Source organism: Tenrec ecaudatus, chromosome 14, assembly GCF_050624435.1.
Source record: "Tenrec ecaudatus isolate mTenEca1 chromosome 14, mTenEca1.hap1, whole genome shotgun sequence".
In the NCBI taxonomy this organism is placed as follows: Eukaryota; Metazoa; Chordata; class Mammalia; order Afrosoricida; family Tenrecidae; genus Tenrec; species Tenrec ecaudatus.
The window spans coordinates 82,152,731-82,164,035 of NC_134543.1; positions in this window are offsets into that span (position 1 = coordinate 82,152,731).

Below are 11,305 nucleotides of genomic sequence, written 5' to 3' on the forward strand. Positions count from 1 at the left end.
ACCACTAATCTTTGAATAAGCAGTCCAATCAGCGCATAACCCACTGTGCCACCAACGTTAGATCAGACAGCCACCTGATCATTGATTCTGGTCACCCAGGACCCTACAAGAGCCCAACCCAGTAACTAGCAACTAGAAAGGTACAATTCTCTCCTTGTTCCATCACACCCTTCTGGTGACCAGAAATATAGTGAGCCCCTACCTTTAGCTACCCAGTGGCCAGTTATACCTCCCCACTCTTCCACCCTACACAGTCCCTGCTCTACCTGCTCTCTTGTGCACTAGGAATCAGGTACATGCCACCCCTTTGTCTGCAGCCATGTGTCCTCGGCCTCCTTGGACCAGCAGAACTTGCAGTGCTGGATGGACACCCTGAGCCTGACACCCCTAACCTCAGCTACCCACTGGGCCTGCAAGAACTCCTTCTGGGAGACATGGACAGTGGAAGACACCAAAGAACAACAATAATATATAATTGATCGAGGATTCACAAAGATGGAAAGATGGGGGAGGGAGGTGAACAATGGAAGCCCACACCGCAGGCTCAAATAGGAAGAAAATGTTTTAGAAATGTTGATGGCCACATATGTACAAGTGAACGATGAATTGTATAAGATTTGTAAGAGCTCTCCAATAAAATGATTTTTTTTAAACTCCTTTTTTGTCAGGGGCCCTGACTCCAGACACTTCCTAGGCCAGCAGTGGTTCCATGAGGACCAGATGTCCCCCTCACCACCCACATCCATCACTTCATTGGCCAACAGAAACCACCAACCCATATAGGGTACCCTGCCCCCCTGTTTTCTCCTTCCTGCTCCCGATGCCCCCAGTTTTCTCCCTTTCCCCCCTTTCTCTGCCTTTTCTCTTTCTCATTTGTTTTTCCCCTTATCTTCCACCGCATTCTTTTTTCTTTAAGTTTTCCCTCACAACTCACCTCCCCTTTGTTCCTTCCCTAATTGTATTTTGTTTTCTGCTTTTATTTTTTTCTTTGCTTGTTTTTGTTTTTATTTTCATTTTTTTTCCTTTTTCCTTTTAACTATCATTTTCTTTTTTCCTGTTAGTATTTGTTTTGTTCTTCACTTACCTCTTTCTTTTTCTTGCTTTTGTTGTTTGTTTGTTTGTTTTTACTTTTTCTCTAGGTTCCTTTTCCCTCTAAATTCTCTAGTGATGTCTCCGGGTGGGAGACACCAACTGTGCCCGCATTGCCCAGCCCCACCTGCAGGCACACCCATTTCAGTCCCCCCCCACACACACATACACACACACACACACACACACACACACACACTGGGAAAAGACCACCACTTGCTCCTGCACCACCTGATCAACAATACCAGCCCACCCACCCCACCTTCAACTGCATTAGATGAACAGAAAACTGTACGCATATTCCTATCTTCCATCACACCCAACAAGAAACAGGTGGTGAGTTGCCAACAACACACTAACATACAACCGCCAATTAACTACATATTCAACACCACCATAATGTATCAGTGACAACAGATGGTTTCTGTCTGAATGAAGAAACAAGACAAAGCCAGAAATTTTCCCTGAAGAGGAAGTGGCATTGGAAGTACCTGGTAAGAAATCCCCCCAAAAATTACATTTAGGTACCTTCATTGGATTGAGAGAAAAGTCAAGAAAACTACAGACAAAAATGTTAGAAGAATTTGGATGGGGACAGGAGCACTACAAACACAAAAGAAAAATTTGAAGCCATACCAAAAAAATAACAAATAGAAATCCAGAAGATTAATATCAAGATTCCAAAATCACACAATGCACACAAAGGACGCAGGAGTTGAGTGGAATCCATGGAAGACGGGATAGTGAGATTGAAGAATCTCTCTCAACACTAATCTGCTAGAGTGGCAGTTCTCAACCTGTGGGTCATGACCCCTTTGGGGGTCGAATGACGGGTTGCCGATTCATAACTGTAGCAAAATTACAGCTATGAAAATTACAGCAACAAAAATAATTTTATGGTTTATAAGTTTTCTTGACTTTCACGATATGAGGAACTGTATTAAAGGGTCGTGAAAATAAATAAATAAATAGGTAAATAAATTAAAAGGGTCGTGGCATTCAGAAGGTTGAGAACCATGGTGCTAGAGGAACAACCAGATAAAAGAATTTAAAAAGAGAGAGAGAGAAAGCAATCTTAAGAATTATGTGGGAACAAGAAGACCTCTCAACAAAGCAGAGAGAAAACTGTCAAAGAGTTGCTGGGCGAAAACCTCCTGAATATCATGAAAAATTAGAAGATATGCATTTCAGATCAGCAACCCCCAAGCAAGATAAACCCCAAAAGAAAATCACAAAGATATTTCATAATCAGACTTTTGAAACCCACAGACAAGGAAAGAATCTTAAGGGCAGCTGGAGGATGGGGGTGGAAATTTCCTACAAAAGGGAAGCAATAAAACGAAACTCTGATTTTTCATCAGAAGCCATACAAGCAAGAAAGCAACAGAATGACACATATAAAACTCTGAGGGGGGGGAATACCAACCACGGATTATATATCTGATAAAATTGTCCCTTAAATACAGCAGCAAAATTATAATATTCCCAGATAAACATAAATTAATATAAGCTTTTAAAAACCATACCACTCATACAAGAAATACTAAACGCATTTCTTTGGACGAAACAACAGCAGACAACAACCTGAAATTAACAGACATGGCAACACCCTCCTCCTGGAGAAGTTAACTAAAATATATAAATATCAAAAGTAAAATCAGCCTATAATAATAATAGGGGAAATGTGGTGAAGAAAGCTGATGGTGCCCGGCTATCAAAAGAGATAGTGACTGGGGTCTTAAAGGCTTGAAGATAAACAAGCGGCCATCTAGCTCAGAAGCAACAAAGTCCACATGGAAGAACACACCAGCCTGAATGAGCGAGTGGTCCCAAAGGGATCAGTTACCAGCCATCAAAGAACAAAAAATCATATCATTGACTGCACACCTCCATGATAGGATCGCTGAAGACAAATGGGTGCATAAGCAAATGTGGTGAAGAAAGCTGATGGTGCCCGGCTATCAAAAGAGATAGTGTCTGGGGTCTTAAAGGCTTGAAGGTGAACAAGCGGCCATCTAGCTCAGAAGCAAATAAGCCCACATGGAAGAAGCACACCGGCCAGTGCGATCACGAGGTGCCCAAGGGACCAGGTATAAGGCATCATGCAAAAAAAAAAAAAAAGATATAAGTGTGTATATGTATGTGTATATATGTGTATATGTATATATGTATGTATATATATATGTATATATATATCATATTAAATGAAGGGGGAAGTGCAGAGTGGAGACCCAAGGCCCAAGTGTCGACCAATGGAGATCCCCTCATAGAGGGGTTTAGGAGAGGAGATGGGTTAATTAGGGTGTGAGGTAGTATCGATGAAGAACACAGCTTTCCCCCGGATCCTGGATGCTTCCTCCCCCCAACTACCATGATCCGAATTCTACCTTGCAGGGCTGGATAGGACAGAGGCTGTACACTGGTGCATATGAGGGTTGGAGGTACAGGGAATCCAGGGTGGATGATACCTTCAGGACCAAGGGTGTGAGGGACGATGCTGGGAGAGTGGAGGGTGAATGGGTTGGAAAGGGGGAACTGATTACAAGGATCCACATGTGACCTCTTCCCTGGGAGAGGGACAGCAGAGAAGGGGGGAAGGGAGACTCCGGATAGGGCAAGATATGACAAAACAACGATGTATAAATTACCAAGGGCATATGAGGGAGGGGGGAAGGGGGAGGGAGGAGGGGAAAAAAAAGAGGACCTGATGCAAGGGGCTTAAGTGGAGAGCAAATGCCTTGAGAATGATTGGGGCAGGGAATGTATGGATGTGCTTTATACAATTGATGTATGTATATGTATGGATTGTGGTAAGAGTTGTATGAGTCCCTAATAAAATGTAAAAGAAGAAAAGAGAAAAAAATGATTAGGGCAAAGACTGTACAGATGTGCTTTATACAATTGATGTATGTATATATATGAACTGTGAAAAGAATTGTATGAGCCCCAATAAATTGTTAAAATTAAAAATAATAATAATAATAATAGGGGACCAGATATATCAAATTGTAAACAAAGATAATTACAAAATAAAAACAGGGAGTAGTAATGTAATTACAGAATTTCCAAATGAAGAAAATATCAAGTCACTATCAAGGTAGAACACACTGTTTTAAACTTAGAAAGAAATGAACAAATTATAGGATAATCTCTAAGAAAACTTCTCATCAAAACAAAAAAGAGGGAGATCATAAAGGTTTAGTAAAAAGTAAAACAAGCGCAATGAAGGAAATGATTTTTTAAACACATAAACAAAAATGACCTCAGCACAGAAAATTATGTGGAACTGAGAAACCAGCAGTACCACACACAAGAAAACAGCAAAATAATAGTAATAAATTCATGCCTGTCAATAACGGTGTGTTAAAAAATAATGAACCAGCCAAACGTCGAAAAGAGAGCTCCTCACTGCTCAAGCTGGGTTTTCCATCTGCTGGTAAATGAAGTCTCTATGTTATTCTACTGATTATAATTCTAGGCCTAGAATATTGAGAAAACAATTTCTACATGTACAACTGAGTGACACTGATTAAATTCTCCTAGTTGTGAAAACATCCCCACCCTCTTTTTCATCCGCGTCATCTGGTGGGGTTTGTGACCTACGTGAGGTTGTACGGTACTCGCCTTCTTGTGAGTGACTTATCCCACTCAGTATCTCACAGCCATGGAGTCAAGCTGACTCATGGGACCCTGGGATTTTCCAAGACTGCAACTGTTCATGGGAGTAGAAAGTCCACTCTTTCTTCCGTGGAGCTGCTGGTGGTTTCAAACTGCTGACCATGCGGATTACAGCCCGATGCACAACCACTCCGCCACCAGGACTGCTATTCCCTCAGCGCAGCGTTTTCCAATTCCACCCACATTGTAGCATGTAGCAAAACTCCCTCATCGCTACTGGTGAGCATCAGTCCATTGTGTGCCTGTTCCACATTTTGTGGGCTCGCTTGTCCATTGAGGGGCATTGAGGTGATTTCCACCTTTGGGCTATTCGGAATAGTGCTGCAATGAACAGTACTATGTACGTCTCTTTACGAGTCTCTGCCTTCCAGTCTTTTGGACAGATCACGGTGGAAATGCCGGGACACCTGGTAGTTCCATTTTTAGTGTTTGAGTAACCGCCAAGGGGTTTTCAACACCCACTGTCCTGATTTGAATTCCCGCCAGCAATGGAGAGAGGGTTCCCCACATCTTGGCTCACAGGAGTAGCCACTACTTGTGTTACATCATCATCCTGCTGTGCCTGGGGCAGAGGGTGGGGGGATATGCTGATTGAATGACCTGGCACAGCTGTGAGTGATTGCTTACGGGGGTTGTCAGCCTGCTGGGCATGTAATGAGCCCTCTCAGAAGAGGAAGTGGGACTTTCACTACCAGCAAGAGAAGTTCCAGGAGTGGAGGGTGATGATCCATCCTTTGACCTTCAAGACCCCTTTGCCTTGAGCCTCCTGGATCCAAAAGACAGCTTTTCCACCGAAGGAGAATCAGTGGAGGGGCTGCAGCAGCGTCGGGAGCCAGAGCATGACGCAGAGCAGTGGACTGCCCAAACCACCGTGTGTCAGTCTAGCCTGTGGGCAGGAGGCTGGCTTGTGGAATGGAGTACCACTTAATTCAAAGAGCTGGGCTCGCCAGCCGAAGGAGCTGGAATTGAGTGCCTCTGAGTTGAGGCTTACAGTGGCTGGCGTGGCTAGCTCCTTGGGCATCCAGTGACTGTCCTAAAAGAGCTTTGTACCATTGCCCAAACAGCAGAGGCCGGGCCAAGTGACTGAGGGCTGTCCTGACTAAACAACTGTATCTTTGTGAGCATCTCTCACCTGAAGTGTGCAACCTGCTAACTTTCCTAATAAATCCCATCATCACGAGCCACCTCTGTGGCTTCTGTGTGGTCCCAGCAGAGGAGTAGAGAGTGCTGCCCGAGACAGAGCAATAGAAGTAGAGAGTTGTGTTTGGACAGAGCACCGATATTTGTGATTTTTCTGGGATTTTGTTTGTTTGTTTGTGTCTTTACCTTTAGCCAACCTAAGAGACCAAACTCACTTCCACCTGGTAGATTCAGACTCGTGGCGACCCTAGAAGACAGGGCAGCCTCATCTTTTGCCTGCTTAGCCAACATTATTGGGAGTGTAGTGGGATCTCATTATGCTTGGGATTAGTATCTCCCTGATGGCTCAGAGATTTTGAACATGTTTTCATATGTATGGTGGATGACTGGTTGAATGTCCTCTTTGGTGAAATAGCTATTCAAGTCTGGCCCATTTTGTAATTGAGTTATTTGTCTTTATGTTAAGTTATCAACGTTTTATATATACTTTGCTTATTAGATTCTTGTTGGACATCTGATTTCTGATGTTATTCTCCCAGTCAGTAGCTTGTCTTTCCCCTTTTTGGTAAAGACTTTGATGAACAACTGTACTTAAACTTTATAATGCCCCATTGATTTCTTTAGTCTTTTGCTAGCCGTACATTTGTTCTTATAGTAGAGAACCCACTGTTGAAAGGTGGGCCTGACGGTATTATTCCTGTTTGTTGGTCTAAGAATTGTATGGTTTTAGTTTGCCCACATAGGTCCTTAGTGCGTTTTACTTTTATGTGTGATTTCACTTTGTGTGTGTGTGAGACAAGTGTCCTATTTCGATTTTCTGCGTGCAGAAATCCAATCTCCCAATACTGCTCACTAAAGAGACTCTTCTTTCCCCATCGACTGCACCTTGATGAGCCAGTCAAAAATCTGTAGGCCATAGGTGTGTGAGTTTATTTTCTGGATTCTCAATTCTATTCCACTGGCTTACTGGTATACCAGTACCGGGTTGTTTCCACTACTGTACAATGAGAATTTAATAAGGCAAAATTATTCGTGTTAGGTTTGGCTGTAACAGTAAAACATCCCAAATAATAGTGGCTTTGACGAGATGGCAGGCTATTTCCCTCTCACGTAGGCAAAGTTGTAAATTAAAGGGGGCCGGCCGCGGTGGAATAGCAGTTTTGTGATCAAAGACCAAGGGCCTGGCTGTTTCACCAGCAACCTCATTCATGACTTCAATGGCTCTTTGAGCGCTATGTCAGCCTGATAGCTGTACAGAAGTAACCAGGGGACACCCCTTCCTATTAAGCTTTCTGACTAGAGTCTAGTCGCACTGAGCCGTGGAGGGATGTTGCGAAATACCATCTTTACTGCCGGCAGCCACGCCCAGCGGAAAGTCCGTTTATAATAAAGAAGAAGGGGATCCTGAATATTGGCGTAGGCAACTTTTTTTTCAGTGCAGTTGAGCCAGCTCCGATGGTCAATAATGACTAGAAAGCCATTATATTTGGTAGATGATCTAGAAAAGCCATTGTGAACGTGATGCGTCGCCTCAGCTATGCTGCATAACATAGTCTCGGACTCCAAGGACCAGGCCTGGACTTGCCTGCAGTCATTTAGAGAAAACAAGTCCAGGTTACCCAGCACTAAGATTCGTGCAGCAAGGGGTGTGGTCTTAAAGGGTCCCCGTGAGGTCAGAAGTAAACACTGGCTCAGGATTGAAGCATCTTTGGAGAGAGACCGGTTCTCGGGTCCCAATCACATTTTGTTTGATTAATTATCTGAAACCTGGCTTGAACTGAGATAAGGTTCTTCTTATGGATCATCCAAATTCAAACTGTGCTCTGAACTGACACAGTGTCCACCTCTTGGGTCTACAAAGCCATCTTTCTAATGGGCTGTGTGTAGGTGTGGTGAATTTACAATCCTGCAATGCTGGGTGTGTTTTAGCAAAAGGTCTGAATTCTTAAAGAAGACTATTAGATTTGTGATTCTATTGAAATACACAGAAGGGTTGGACCAATGATGTTTGCAATCAATGTTTAAATCATTTGATTCGTAAAGCATCCTGATTTTGATTTCTTGATTATGTAAACAGTGCTGAAATGTTTAGACAAATTTTACTGAAGTGTGTTTGCAAAGTAAATAGATTAAACAATTAGCAAAACAGAAGTGGCAGTTAATGTTCCTCTCTCTGTGCGAAAAAACCCTCAGATATTGAGATTTTTAAAAATAGAATCCTCCCCTCTGAACACAGTCCAGGGCCGTGAAGAGCCATGCTAGCAGACAGAGAACATTGGAAAGTCAATTATGGCAGATGCAGTTGGTTAAAAGGAATACCTTATCATCTGATCTCCCTTTGGACCCATTTAAAATTTGTTTCAGATTTTAATATTTTCTGCTTTCTTGTGATGACCTTTTTCTATATCTTATCTAGGCGTTGTTACTGGGGTTTTGTTTGTTTCCATGGTATAACTTTCTGTACATGAAATGCAGGATAGGTAAGCCTGTACAGACAGTAAGTACAGGCTAGTAAACCTATAGACAGTAACAGTAATCACCTAGGGGCACGGCAGAGGGAAATGGGAGAAATGGGGAGCTAATGAGTAGGGAAAAGAAAAAAATGTTCTGAAATGGATTGTGGTGATGATTGGACACCTCTTCTTAATGAGGTTGAGCAATTAAATTATATTATATGTGACGTATATGACAAAAGAACCATTAAAAAAATCAAAATGGCAGCATGTACCCAAGGTGAGAGGGTGAGGAAAGGAAACCGGAAACACGGCAGGAAGTGGCTGAAAGTTGATACAGTGAGGTGATTGAAATGGATGAGTCAAACAAAATGTGTGTTAACTGTTGAATATAAAACTCATGATCTCTGTACACTTTCACCTGAAACACAATAAAAAGTTAAAGAAATAACATTTTTAAATCATGTATAAACTGTTAAAGAAATAAAAATAGAATATAACTCTCTACCTTCCCTACACTCATGCCTAGACAGCTGATTACTGCCGAGAAATTCCCTCTGCTGAACATTTCAATGTGATCTACATTCATGGGCTCCAGCCACACACGGCCCTCAACATTCCCAAGAAACTGCTCCATAGATTCCATTGCCCGCTTTATTATGCATTACCCCAGAAGTTCTCTGTTCTCTCCTTAAATCTTTTCCCCACCAGCTCAGTCCTCAATGTCAACAACATACAACCTCTCCTTCTTCTTCACTGGAAAACCAGGAACACCAGCAAACTCACCTTGGCCCCCATCTCTGCTTCTTCCTGTTGGAGTCCATAGAAGACGAATCTCTTCTGCCAACGCAGCTCTCTTCAGCCACCAGCCTCGGATCCCTTTTTCTTCCAACGAACTCTGATCTTTGACTTCCCACCCTCCTGAATGTTCCCCTTTTCCCTCTGTGCTCATACTTGCCGCCAATGGTGCAATAGGCTCAAGTCTCCAAACTCTAATAAAGAAAGCAACACACGAGGCTGTGGTTGTGGATACAGAGTTCTTAGTCCGATGTGCTCCTGCAGCTAACTAGCATCAACTCCCCTCCTCTTTAGAGTCAAATATCTCCATTAAAAATCTGTGACCAATTGCTTACTTTTTCATCACCTGTCAACTAGGGCCTCCACAGCTCCACCCACACTGGTCACTCACCATTTCCTTATCACAAATGCCAACCCTTTCTACTCCTCCTCCCTCCATTTGGCCCCATTGGTCCCTCCCTGTTTCTAGATGCCTACCTTCCATGTTCTGCTGTGACCATACTCCAATTTCTGCCCATTTCTTAAACGATGGTTTTCCTTAAGCTACCACCCTCTGAGTCTTCTTCCACATCTTACTCTCCAGCCGGGATATGTGCCTTAACCCTCAGACAAGTACAGAGATGTTCTACTTTATAGCCAACATGTTAAAATATAAAATTATCAGTTTTTCTTCCTCAAATTTGTTGTCCTTCCCCCCATTCTCTTAGTACATGGAACGTCCCTGATGCCCAAACCAACAACTAACCATGAACCCTGATCCTTCCCTCTCTCACACAGCCATCTCTTTCCATCCAGCCTAACACCAACAACCACTCTCTCGGCTCAGTTTCGAAAAAAAGCCTCTACTGGCCCCAGTGGCCTCCCGCTTTCCCTCCCTGACTTCATTCTCCACATTGGGATTGTCATAGTGACCCACCTCCCTGAACCTCACAGCCTAAAACCGTCACGGGCTCCCTGTGGACCTCAGAATGAACTTCATATTTCTTAGTGTGTAAGGTCTTTCATGAACCAGCTGTCTTGTCCTCTGCTTCATGTTTTATCATGCATAAGAATGCAGAAGTCTCAGGAATAGCACCATTTATTAAACCAAAAGTCAAACCTACTGCCATCAAGTCAATTCAGGCTCATGGTGACCCTGTAGAGCAGTGGTTCTCAACCTTTGGGTCACCCGGGACCCCTTTGGGGGTCAAACAACCCTTTCACAGGGGAAGCCCAGTTCATGACAGTAGCAAAAGGACAGTTATGAAGTAGCAATGAAAATAATGCTATGGTTGGGGTATCACCACAGGAGGAACTGTATTACAGGGTCGAGGCATTAGGAGGGTTAAGAACCACTGCTGCAGAGGGTCTTCAAGTCTGAAAATCTTTACCGGAGCAGGTAGCTCCATCTTTTCTTTCACATAGCAACTGGTGGGTCTGAACTTTACAGCTCTGTTAGCAGTCCAACATTAACTCAACATCACCATTCACTGAGGAAAAATGCCCCCCTCTTGTGTGGGGGTGAGGTGGGTGGAAGCGGGGGACAAGGGGAGAAGGCATGACATTATAACCAAAACTTATCAGGGTCAAGAACATTGTTCTTGGATCCAACTGAGGTCAGTCAGAAACTGTATTGGTCTGTGAATCATTTTGTTCTGGATCCAGCTGAAATGGAAAAATCCTAACTGATACTCATCGACTCCATTAATCAAAGATGAGGAAGCCATCGAGTAAAGGCGGGGGTGGGGTGAGGAGCAACTCTAAGAAAGTGAGTATGTGCTAGGAGGGGAGAAGCAATGAGCACTGGATCCAAGTTCAAATCCAATCTCTCGCTTTAGTAGCTGCACGTGACCTTGAATCCATTGCTTAACCAGTCTGTGCCTCATTTTTGTCGTCTATGATCCAGCTATAATAATTGTGTATCTCACTTAGATCAATGTCTGGTGCAGAGCAAGGCCTCAACATATGTAAGTTACCAGACAATGCTGTAACATACGCCGCTGTCATACAAACTAATTAAAACTTGGGCAGGTAGGGTTTGGGTTGGTTTTATTGTGGCCGTGTATTCAAAGGCTCCTTCTGATCGGCTGTGTTCACTTTTCTCCACGGACACATGGATTTAGGAGATGGCGTCTAGGAAAACATGTAGTCCCCTCTCCCCAGGGAGT